Genomic DNA, 12,393 nt, shown 5'->3' with positions numbered 1-12,393 from the left:
GATAAACAACCAACAAAAAACAACCAACAAGTCTCTTACACAGTAGATCCAGGCACTACACATGCAGTAGGCTCCAAGCTTTGGTCTCTGGACATCTGTCTAGTATTTTCCCTCCAGATTAGATTGGCTCTTTCCTCCCAGTAATTTATTATTTCCTTCCTTATCTTCTTTTCCTTCCTCCCTCTATTCCTCATCTCTTTTCATCTTCTTTCTTTGTTGTTTCCCTCTGTTTCTTGACGAGTTTCAGTAAATGTTAGAATGTGCCTTTATAAAATAATATAGAAAACACGGTTTGTCACTCAGTCATGTTTAACTTTTTGCAACCCCATGGACTGTAGGCCTCTCTGTCCATGGGATTCTCCAAGGAAGAATCCTGGAGTGGGTAGCCATTCCCTTCTCCAGGGAATCTTCCCAACTCAGAGATTGAAACCGGGTCTCCTGCATTGCAGACAGATTCTTTACTGTCTGAGCTACAAGGGAAGTCAGTCCCAAATGAATGCAAAATATATTTAGGTATTTTGATGGTCCATACAAAATTAATAATAATCAATAATTAATAGTAACATCCAAACTTCCTTACATCTTATGATAAATTAACTGTCTCTTTTGACTTCTTGGAGAGTTTCTGGAATATCACACCACGCCTCCCACTTTACATGCATTGTCAGATGGATCATCAATGGGGGCATTGAGTAGGTATCAGGCTGTCAGCATTGAAGCAGTGCCTGTAGCCTCACTCGCCAAGCTGGACATACAGAGAAGTGAGCTCCAGGGAGTCTGACAATAGGAATGGGGCATTCCCAACCAAAGGGATGCTCTAGGCTCCAATAGGGTAGCCAATTGTCTGGACTAGAGCAGCTCAGTAGGAAGCTGACTCCAACTGCAAACTTTGATGAGGGACTGGGTTAAATCCTAAGGACTTCCCTGTAGCTCAAATGGTAAAGAACCTGCCCGCAATGCAGGAGACCAGCATTTGATCCCTGGGTTGGGAAGTTCCTCTGGAGAAGGGAATGGCAATCCACTCCAGTATTCTTAACTGGAGAATCCCATAGACAGAGAAGCCTGGTGGGCCCCAGTCTGTGGGGTTGCAAAGAGTCGAACATGACTGAGCAACTAACACACACACACAGGACAGTAGCTCAAATTCCAGAAATGTTTTTTAGCACCTGGTATTCTTAGACCCTCATTTTGTGTTCTTGAATGCTAATTGGAAAAGTAGCCTCTCATTTCTACTTTTTCCTTGTTGCTTTGTTGTTCTTGTCTCTTAACACTGTATATTTTGAAGACTGTCTCCCAAAGCATCCTTCTTCTATAATAAATAAATGATGCTGTAAAATTTACCTGTTTCAAGCCCTTTGTCAGGCCTTAGAGGTAGCAGCAGAAAGATAGCTTGATCTATCTCAGTTAGGGGTCGGTTCAAATAAATTCTTTGTTCCTAAATGTACCCTGAGGCTTTATTTTTGGTTTTTGGTATTCCAGCATTAATAGTAGCAGATTATTTTTATTATCTAATTCTTAGAAATAATGTCACTTTGAAATGTGTGATTGGTTAGGGAAACAGTGAGGAAAGACAGAATTTGGAAAGCCTCTCTGCTGGTCAGTCCTCAGTCTTATCTCTCAGCACCTGATTCACAGATGCAAACGTCTATATCCCCTGAACCAATCAGCTTTGTTTCTGTTTTCAAAGTGTTTTCAATGTATTTAATGCTTTACTTACTCATGTGTGTTACTTGCTCAGATCAGATCAGTCGCTCAGTCGTGTCTGACTCTTTGTGACCCCATGAATTGCAGCACACCAGGCCTCCCTGTCCATCACCAACTCCCGGAGTTCACTGAGACTCACGTCCATCGAGTCAGCGATGTCATCCAGCCATCTCATCCTCTGTCGTCCCCTTCTCCTCCTGCCCCCAATCCCTTCCAGCATCAGAGTCTTTTCCAACCAGTCAACTCTTCACATGAGGTGGCCAAAGTACCGGAGTCTCAGCTTTAGCATCATTCCTTCCAAAGAAACCCCAGGGCTGATCTCCTTCGGAATGGACTGGTTGGATCTCCTTGCAGTCCAAGGGACTCTCAAGAGTCTTCTCCAACACCACAGTTCAAAAGCATCAATTCTTCGGCGCTCAGCCTTTTTCACAATCCAACTCTCACATTCATACATGACCACAGGAAAAACCATAGCCTTGACTAGACGAACCTTTGTTGGCAAAGTAATGTCTCTGCTTTTGAATATGGTATCTAGGTTGGTCATAACTTTCCTTCCAAGGAGTAAGTGTTTTTTAATTTAATGGCTGCAGTCACCATCTGTAGTGATTGTGGAGCCCAGAAAAATAAAGTCTGACACTGTTTCCACTGTTTCTCCATTTCCCATGAAGTGGTGGGACCGGATGCCATGATCTTTGTTTTCTGAATGTTGAGCTTTAAGCCAACTTTTTCACTCTCCACTTTCACTTTCATCAAGAGGCTTTTGAGTTCCTCTTCACTTTCTGCCGTAAGGGTGGTGTCATCTGCATATCTGAGGTTATTGATATTTCTCCTGGCAATCTTGATTCCAGTTTGTGTTTCTTCCAGTCCAGCGTTTCTCATGATGTACTCTGCATATAAGTTAAGTAAACAGCGTGACAATATACAGCCTTGATGTACTCCTTTTCCTATTTGGAACCAGTCTGTTGTTCCATGTCCAGTTCTAACTGTTGCTTCCTGACCTGCATACAAATTTCTCAAGAAGCAGATCAGGTGGTCTGGTATTCCCATCTCTTTCAGAATTTTCCACAGTTTATTGTTATCCACACAGTCAAAGGCTTTGGCATAGTCAAGAAAGCAGAAATAGATGTTTTTCTGGAACTCTCTTGCTTTTTCTATTATCCAGCGGATGTTGGCAATTTGATCTCTGGTTCCTCTGCCTTTTCTAAAGCCAGCTTGAACATCAGGAAGTTCACGGTTCACATATTGCTGAAGCCTGGCTTGGAGAATTTTGAGCATTACTTTACAGTTGTATCCAACTCTTTGTGACCCTATGAACTGTCACTCACCAGGCCCCTCTGTCCATGGGATTTTCCAGGCAAGAATACTAGAATGGGTTGCCATTCCCTTCTCCACAGGATCTTCACAACCCAGAGACTTAACCCGGGTCTCCCACGTTGCAGGCAGATTCTTTACCATCTGAGCCACCAGGGAAGCCTATCTCCTGGTAAATTTCTGTAACCTCAAATTTTTCTCAATTGGTCAGTGTCTTTGAACAAATCTTTAATGTGGTTTAACAAAGCAATTTACCGCCTGGTCCCTCCTCACCTTTCTAGTTTTTTTCCCCACTCTTTTCCCTCCTTCCTTCACAGCCAAAACCACAATGATGGTCTTCAGTTGTCCAAATGCAGTTTTCCCTCTCTCTTGTAGTTTTGCCTTCTCTTGGCTGAGACTGAGGTGCCTGCAGTGGAAGTGGTGAGATGGTTGGGTTTGGGGGAGATGAGGAAGTGGGGCCAAGTGATGGATTAAACGTGAGATCTGAGGGGGAAGACAGGATTCAATGCTGGTGTCTGGGTGTGGAGACTGAGCATCTGGGTGAATGGGGAAGATGGAAGGAGAAGGGAAATGGAAGGGTTTTCTTTGAAGTCTGTCACCTTTGCAATGACTGGACTTGTTTTGTGTGATGACCTTGTCCTTCACTGTGGAGGGACCCTTCCCACTCCTGTCTTGGGAGTCCTTCAGTTTAGGGCTCCCTGATTGAGGTCATCAGTAATGTCAGAGGGAGGTCCCACCAGGAGATGTAAACTCAGCCACTTGTTTACATCTTGGTTCAAGCTGGTTGTGGTTGCTGACTGCTCTTGTAGGAATAGCAGGATTAGACCTTAGGACTAAGAGACATGCATCCCCCAGCTTCAGAGTTGGGGATTGTCCTCTGTGCTCCATCCATCCCAGGTGTAAACCTTATATTTTGTTCTAGAGCTTCTGATTACCAGTTGGTTTTCAATTCAGCAAATCATCACAAATAACAAATAATGTTTTTTCAAACCTTTGATTTTTGAATCAGTTTCTTTATTGCTTGCTTTAGAAATACAGGCGTACCTTGTTTTATGGAAGTTCCCAGATAGTGCTTTTTTTTTTTTTCTATTTTAAATTTTATTCAAAATTTTTATTTAAAATAGATTTAACATAATAGATTTATTATGTTAATTTAAAAGAAAACAAATTCCATAATATTTTCCATAGTAGCTGTATCAATTTACATTCTGACCAATAATACATAAGGATTTCTTTTTCTACACATCCTTGCCAACATTTGCTACTTGTTGTCTTTTTGATAACAGCCATCCTACCAGATGTGAAGTAATATTTTTCTGTAGTTTTGATTTGCATTTCATTAATGGTAGTGAGGTTGAGCATCTGGTCATATACCTGTTGGCTACCTGTTTGCCTACTTTGGAAAAATGTCTATTCAGATTCTCTGCCCATTTTTAAATCAGTTTGGGTTTTTTTTTTATGTTGAGGTATATGAGTTTTTAAAATATATTTTGGATATTAACCTCTTAGCATATCTATAATTTACAAATATTTAATTCCATTTAAGTAGGTTTCCTTTTCATTTTAGTTTGATAAAGTCCCACTTGTTTATTTTTGCCTTTGCTTTTAGAGTCATATTCAAAAGATCATCATCAAGACCGGTTTAAAGACCTTACTGTTTAGCTTTCCTTCTAGGAGTTTTATAATGTCAGATGTTACATTTAAGTCTTTAGACTGAAAGTGAAAGTCACTCAATCATATCTGACTCTTTGAGACCCCATGGACTGTAACCTGCCAGGCTCCCCTATCCATGGAACCCTCCAGACCAGAATACTGGAGTGGGTAGCTGTTCTTCTCCAGGGGATCTTCCCAACCCAGGGATTGAACCCAAGTCTCTCATATTGCAGGCAAATTCTTTACTGTCTGAGGCACCAGGAAAGCCCAAGAATAGCGTACATAGTGCTTTTTTTTTTTTTTTTTTTTTACAAATTAACAGTTTGTCAAGCAAGTTGAGAAAGTCTACAGGTACCATTTTTCCAACAGTATTTGTTCACTCCATGTCTGTCATCTTTTGGTAATTCTCACAATATGTCAAAGGTTTTCACTGTCATTACATTTGTTATGGTGATCTGTGATCGGTGATCTTCAGTGTTACTTGCTGAAGTCTCCAATGATGGTTAGTATTTTTTAGCAATTAATTTTTATTATTATTATTTTTCTTAATTTATTTTTTTAATGAAGGATAATTGCTTTACAGAATGTTGTTGTTATCTGTCAAACATCAACAGAATCACCCATAGGTACACCCATGAGCAATAAATTATTTTTTAAATTAAGGTCTGTACATTGCTTTCTCAGGCATAATGCTACTGCACACTTGCTAGGCTACAGTGTAGTCTGAACATTTATACACCCTTGGAAACCAGAAATTTTGTATAACTGACTTTATTGTGATATTCACTACATTCTGGTGTTCTGGAACTAAACCCCCAAAATCTCTAAGGAATCCCTGTACCTCTTTCCTTTCTGGAAAGCAGGTGACTGTTCTGAAAGCTTTAATGTGGACATAAGACAAGTCAACCTGCTGCAAAACCTGATGCTCCAGAGGACAGGCAGCCAGCCTGAGGGAGGGGCTGGGGAGGTGACAGATGTTGATGAAGGGCATAACCCACAGGATTGTCACCGTGAACTCCTGTGGTTATAGGTGCTGAAGGTGTTGTTGTTTAGTTGCTAAGTTGTGTCTGACTTTTGTGCCACCCCATGGACTTATAGCCTGCCAGGCTTGTCTGACCATGAGGATTTTCCAGGCAAGAATACTGGAGTGGGTTACCATTTCTTGTAACAAATACATTTTGTTGCACTGGTGAATATATATGCACAAAGACAGATGGGTATGTTTTTTTGTTGTTGTTAAGTTGCTCAGTCATGTCCAACTCCTGGCGACCCCGTGTACTACAGCACGCCAGGCTTCCCTGTTCTTCACCATCTCCTAGAGTTTGCTCAAACTCATGTCCATCGAGTCAGTGATGCCATCCAACCATCTCATCCTTTATCGTCCCCTTCTCCTCCTGCCTTCAATTTTCCCCAGCATCAGAGTCTTTTCTAATGATTCATCTCTTCACATCAGGTGGCCAAAGTATTGGGGCTTCAGCTACAGCATCAGTCCTTCCAATGAATATTCAGGGTTGATTTCCTTTAGGATTGACTGTTTTGATCTCCTTACAGCCCAAGGGACTCTCAAGAATATTCTCCAACACTACAGTTTGAAAGAATCAGTTCTTCAGCACTCAGCTCAGCCTTCTTTATGGTCCAATTCTCACATTCATTCATGACTACTGGAAAACAAAAGCTTTGACTAGATGGATCTTTGTTGACAAATTAACGTCTCTGCTTTTCAATACACTATCTAGGTTTGTCAAAGCTTTTCTTCCAAGGAGCAAGCGTCTTTTAAGGCTACAGTCACCCTCTGCAGTGATTTTGGAGCCCAAGAAAATAAAGTCTCTCACTGTTTCTATGTTTCCCCATCTATTTGCCATGAAGTGATAAGACTGGAAGCCATGATCTTAGTTTTTGAATGTTGAATTTTAAGCCACCTAATTCACTCTCCTCTTTGGCCTTCATCAGGAGGCTCTTTAGTTCCTCTTCACTTTCTGCCCTAAGAGTAATGTTATCTGAATATCTGAAGTCATTAATATTCTTCCTGGCAATCTTGATTCCAGCTTGTGCTTCATCCAGCCCAGCATTTCACATGATGTACTTGGCATAGAAGTTAAATAAGCAAGGTGACAATATACAGCCATGCTATACTCCTTTCCCAGTTTTGAACCAGTCTGTTGTTTCATATCCAGTTCTAACTATTGCTTCTTTTCCTGAACACAGGTTTCTCAGGAGGCAGGTAAGGTGATCTGGTATTGCCATCTCTTTAAGAATTTTCCACAGTTTATTGTAATCCACACAGTCAAAAAGCTTTAGTGTAGTCAATGAAGAAGAAGTAGATATTTTTTCTGGAATTCTCTTGCTTTTTCTATGATCCGACAGATGTTGGTAATTTGATCTCTGGTTCCTCTGCCTTTTCTAAATCCAGCTTGTGCATCTGAAAGTTCTTGTTTCACATGCTATTGAAGCCTAACTTGGAGGGTTTTGAGCATTATTTTGCTAGCATGTGACATGAGTGCAATTGTGTGGTAGTTTGAACTTTCTTTGGCATTGCCTTTCTTTGGAATTGGAACGAGAACTGACCTTTTCCAGTCCTGTGGCCACTGCTGAGTTTTCCAAATTTGCTGTCATATTGAGTGCAGCACTTTCACAGCATCATCGTTCAGTATTTGAAATAGCTCAGCTAGAATTCCAACACCTCCACTAGCTTTATTCATAGTGATACTTTTTAAGGTCATTTGACTTCACACTCCAGGATGTCTGGCTCTAGGTGAGCAATCACACCATCATGTTATCTGGGTTGTGAAGATCTTTTTTTCTATAGTTCTTCTGTGTATTTTTGCCACCTCTCCTTAATATCTTCTGCTTCTGTTAGGTCTATACCATTTTTGTCCTTTATTGTGCCCACCCTTGCTATCTCTAATTTTCTTGAAGAGATCCCTAGTCTTTCCCATTCTATTGTTTTCCACTATTTCTTTGCATTGTTCACTTAGGAAGGCTTTATCTCTCTTTGCTATTCTTTGAAACTCTGCATTTAGATGGGTATATATTTCCTTTTCTCCTTTGCCTTTGGCTTCTCTTCTTTTCTCAGCTATCTGAAATGGTTTTGTTTACTGTAAGTAAATTAAGCAAAAGACTTGTTGGGTATCAACTGGCTTAGTTAATAGGTTTGTTTATATGTTGACTCTTCAAAGGGATTTACCAGCTTTGGTTCATTAAGCACCATTAATGTTTCAGAATTCTGTTTTATAAAGATATTCTCTTAATTTTATTAAACATACTGGAGTCATAATAACAACTAATTTAATCATCCTTTATGCTCCAAAACAGTGGAGCAAAATGGATAAATTAGAAATTCTCTGTCTCCTAAGACTCACCACTGTCTCTGCATTAAAAGGTGGGTTCTTCCTATGGTTTTAAGGATTTGCTGGGTGCTTATGACCTGTTTTCTCTTCAGCCGATAGCCCAGTTGTCCCCTCCCATCTCTCACACTCCAGTCTTCATATCACCTGCATTCTCCCTAGAAGCACAAGCAAAGGGGCACCTGAAAATCTGCACTTGCCCAAACAGTGCTGTTGTGTGTGTTCAATGTTTTCACTGTCTGCAGTTATTCTTTGGAAATGAACGATGCAGGACCAAAACCAGGACCAGGAATCTCAAATTCTACCTCTTCTATTTGTAAATGATCTTATCCATATTCTTTACCTCTTTTCCTCAACTCAAGTATCTTCTAAGTATACTTTTTCCCAGATAAATCAAAACCAGAAACTGTTGTAATATACCCACCTGAAAAGCACAAAACAGCTCACACCTAACTAGAGTTTTACTTAAATTCTGTTTTTTACCTTCATGGAATTTTTCTTTCATAAGCCCGCATGGATATAGTTGTAACATTTCAGAAGAGAAACCTCCTTCAAAAACATGCCAAGTGTTTTCATTCAAGTTTTTAGAGAAAAGATAACTAATGTGAACATCGAGAGCACAATAAGGGAAAAGAAATACTTTATGAAGGTGGTGCTTACATGCAAAAGCAGAAGATTTGGGAGAGCAATTATGGAGGTGACTATGACCCGGACTTCATCATTCCATGGGCAAGAAGAATGACTTATTTCAAGACCTAAGAAAAAGTTTTGAGTTAATGCCTGCCACACAGTCCAGCCTCTGAGAAAATTACAAGAACCCATTTAATTAAGGACCCAACTTCCAAGGTTGGACAACTGTCCCTGTGTCACCTGGCACTCAAAAATAGAGGTCTAATACTCAGATCTTCCCCTCCCCAGTCTATTTGTCCCTAATGGGATCTCCCTTTATTGTTTGTCACCATATTGAAAACTGTATCTGGCATCTCTTTCTTACTAGGCTTTTCTTCCAGCCTCTCCTGTCCCCACCTTTCCCTGCAGCCATTCCATTATCAGTGATAGCATCCTGCCAATGAAAACTAATCGGATTATCTTGCAGTGGCTCCATTTAATCTTTATGTGTAGGACAGCTACCTGGAATATCTGTGGCTGCATGGTCCTCCTGAGCCTCTCAACTCCCCCTCCTTTCTATCTCTCTTCTTCTTTATCTTTTCCAGTATTTGACATAAATTAGTTTGAAGCCTCCATCCTCAGCCCTGGTTTGTCCCTCCCTCATTTCCCCTCTCACTCTCCCTCTTGTCCATAGCCATCCACCTGAAGCATGTGGTCCTCCAGGTCTACATCCCTCATCCTGTCATCCCTGTATCCCCTGCCTTATCTGTTCCCATGCCAGCTGGACTCATCCTCCCCTTGATCTCACCCTGTAGTCTTGATAGATCACACCATTGGCCGCTCACCCAGTCACACCCTGAATTTAGTTTCATTTGTATTGAACTTTCAACTGGCATGTACTGTGTGCCTGATACTTATCATGTACAATGCCAGGGCCCTGGGATGCATCAGTGAACAAGGAAAACTGTATAACCCTGCCCTTAAGGAGCTGCCAGGCTCACTCCAGTCCACTTGGCCCATCATAGTCACTGTGTCTGGAATGACCACTGTCCACCCATCCACCTTTGTTTCTTCCTGTTCATGCCTGTCCTTTCTTCAAGGCCTAGTTCATTGCCCTCTGTCCTCCTTGAAGCTCATCCTTAGAACCTCTGGTCAGAAGTCATCTCTTCTGTTACTAAACCCTTCTTGTGCTTTTTTTCCTGCATGATAAACACTTGAGGTTTTCTTCTCTCTTTTCTCAGTACAGGCTCCATAGGAGCAGGGTCTGTGGCTTATGTGTTTTCATCTTCCACAGAATCTAGGAAAATGCCATCAGGGCACTTAAATGTGCAATAAATGTTTGCTGAATCAATTCAGAAATTAATGAAAATTTATTTAAGTGTTCCTCAAATGTGTTGTGGCCATGTGTTACTCCTGTTTATAAACATGAAATATAGTTGATTGACAGTATTTTGTTAGTTTCAGATATATAGCAAAATGATTCACGTAAATATTTTTTTTAGAATATTTTCCATTATAGGTAATTATAAGATATTGGATATATTTCCCTGTATTATACATTAAGTCTATTTTGATTATCTGTTCCATTTATGGTAGTTTGTATCTATTGGCCCTATAGCTCCAATTTATATGCCCCCTCTTTTCCTCTTTGATAAACGTGAGTTTATTTTCTGTGTCTGTGAGTCTATTTTGTATGTAGATTCATTTGTATTATTGATTAGGTTCTACATATAAATGATATCATATTTGTCTTTCTCTGTCTGGTTTACTTCACTTAGTATGATATTCTCTAGGTCCACCTATGTTAGTGAAGATGGCAATATTTCATCGTTTATTATGGTCTGAGAAATATTCCATAGTGCATATATGTGCGTGCGTGTGTGTGTGTGTGTGTGTGTGTGTGTGATTTTCTTAAACCAGTCATCTGTTGATTAACAATTAGGTTGTTTCCATATTTTGGCTATTTTAAGTGCTGCTGCTGTGAATGTTGGGGTGTGTGTATTTTTGAATTAGCGTTTTTGTCTTTTCTAGATACATGCCCAGTAGTGAGATTGTTACATCATATGGTAGCTCTATTTTCAGTTGTTTCAGAAATCTCCATACTGTTTTCCAGTTATATTCCCACCAATAGTGCACCAAGTTATTTTCCCACCAATAGTGTCAAAGGTGTATCTTTTTCTTCTCACCCTCTATAGCATTGGTTATCTGTAGACTTGATAATGATGGCCGTTCTGATCCATGTGATGTGGTACCTCATTATGATTTTGATTAACATTTCTCTGATAATTAGTGATGTGGAACATCTTTTCATGTGCTCGTTGGTCTTCTGTATGCCTTCTTTGGAGAAATGTCTATTTAAGTCTTCTGTCCACTTTTTGATTGGGTTATTGGTTTATTGATATTGAGTTATATGAGATGTTTGTATATTTTAGATAATAACCCCCTGTCAGTCACATCATTTGTAAATATTTTATCTCATTCCTTAGGTATTGTCTCTTCATTTGGTTAGTGTTGTTTGCTGTTAAAAGATTATAGGTTTGATTAGGTCCCAATTGTTTACTTTTGCTTTTTTTCTTTTGCTTTGGGAGACTAAGAAGCTATTGCCATGATTCATGTCAAAGAGTGTTTTGTGTTTTCCTCTAGTTTTATTGTATCCAGTTTTATATGAGGCCTTACACCATTTTGAGTTTATATTTGTATGTGGTTTATTTTCTGTGGTTGTACATATACAAAAAAATTAGTGTGTTCTAATTTCATTTATTTCCATGTAGGTGTCCAGTTCAGTTCAGTTCAGTCACTCAATCGTATCTGACTCTTTGCAACACCATGGACTGCAGCATGCCAGGCTTCCCTGCCCATCACCAACTCCTGGAGGTTACATAAACTCATGTCCATCAAATCAGTGATGCCATCCAACCATCGCATCCACTGTTGTCCCCTTCTCCTCCTGCCTTCAATCTTTCCCAACATCAGAGTCTTTTCCAATGAATCAGTTCTTCACATCAGGTGGCTGAAGTATTGGAATTTCAGCTTCAGCATCAGTCCTTCCGATGAATATTCAGGACTGATTTCCTTTATGATGGACTCGTTGGAGCTCCTTGAAGTACAAAGGACGCTCAGGAGTTTTCTCCAACACCACAAGAATTGGTGCTCAGTTTTCTTTATGGTCCAACTCTCATATCCATATATGACTCCTGGAAAAACCATAGCTTTGACTAGATAGACCTTTGTCACCAAAGTAATACTTCTGCTTTTTAATATGCTGTCTAGGTTGGTCATAACTTTTCTTCAAAGGAGCAAGTGTCTTTTAATTTCATGGCTGTAGTCACCATATTCCGTGATTTTGGAGCCCCCCAAAATAAACTCTGTCACTGTTTCCACTGTTTCCCCATCTATTTGTCATGAAGTGATGGGACCAGAGGTCATGATCTTAGTTTTCTGAATGTTGAGTTTTAAGACAACTTTTTCACTCTCATCAAGAGGCTCTTTAGTTCTTCTTTGATTTCTGCCATAAAGGTGGTATCATCTGCATATCTGAGGTTATTGATATTTCTCCCAGAAATCTTGATTCCAGCTTGGGCTTCATCCAGCCCGATGTTTCTCATGGTGTACTCTGCATATAAGTTAAATAAGCAAAGTGATAATATACAGCCTTGACATATTCCTTTCCCAATTTGGAACCAGTTTGTTGTTCTATGACTGGTTCTAACTGTTGCTTCCTGACTTGCATACAGGTTTCTGAGGAGGCAGGTCAGGTGGTCTGGTAGTCCCA

At 40.0% G+C, this 12,393-nt stretch overlaps 1 protein-coding gene across 1 annotated transcript in view; it reads left to right on the top strand.

Moving 5' to 3' along the window:
- The window catches only part of LOC133258053 (ATP-binding cassette sub-family C member 4-like), a 170,082-nt gene that overhangs the window by 143,396 nt on the left and 14,293 nt on the right, over positions 1-12,393 (top strand).

This window comes from Bos javanicus, chromosome 12 (assembly GCF_032452875.1).
Source record: "Bos javanicus breed banteng chromosome 12, ARS-OSU_banteng_1.0, whole genome shotgun sequence".
NCBI classification, from domain to species: Eukaryota; Metazoa; Chordata; class Mammalia; order Artiodactyla; family Bovidae; genus Bos; species Bos javanicus.
Note: the sequence above shows the minus strand (reverse complement) of the source record. Positions and strands in the feature narration are given on the sequence as shown.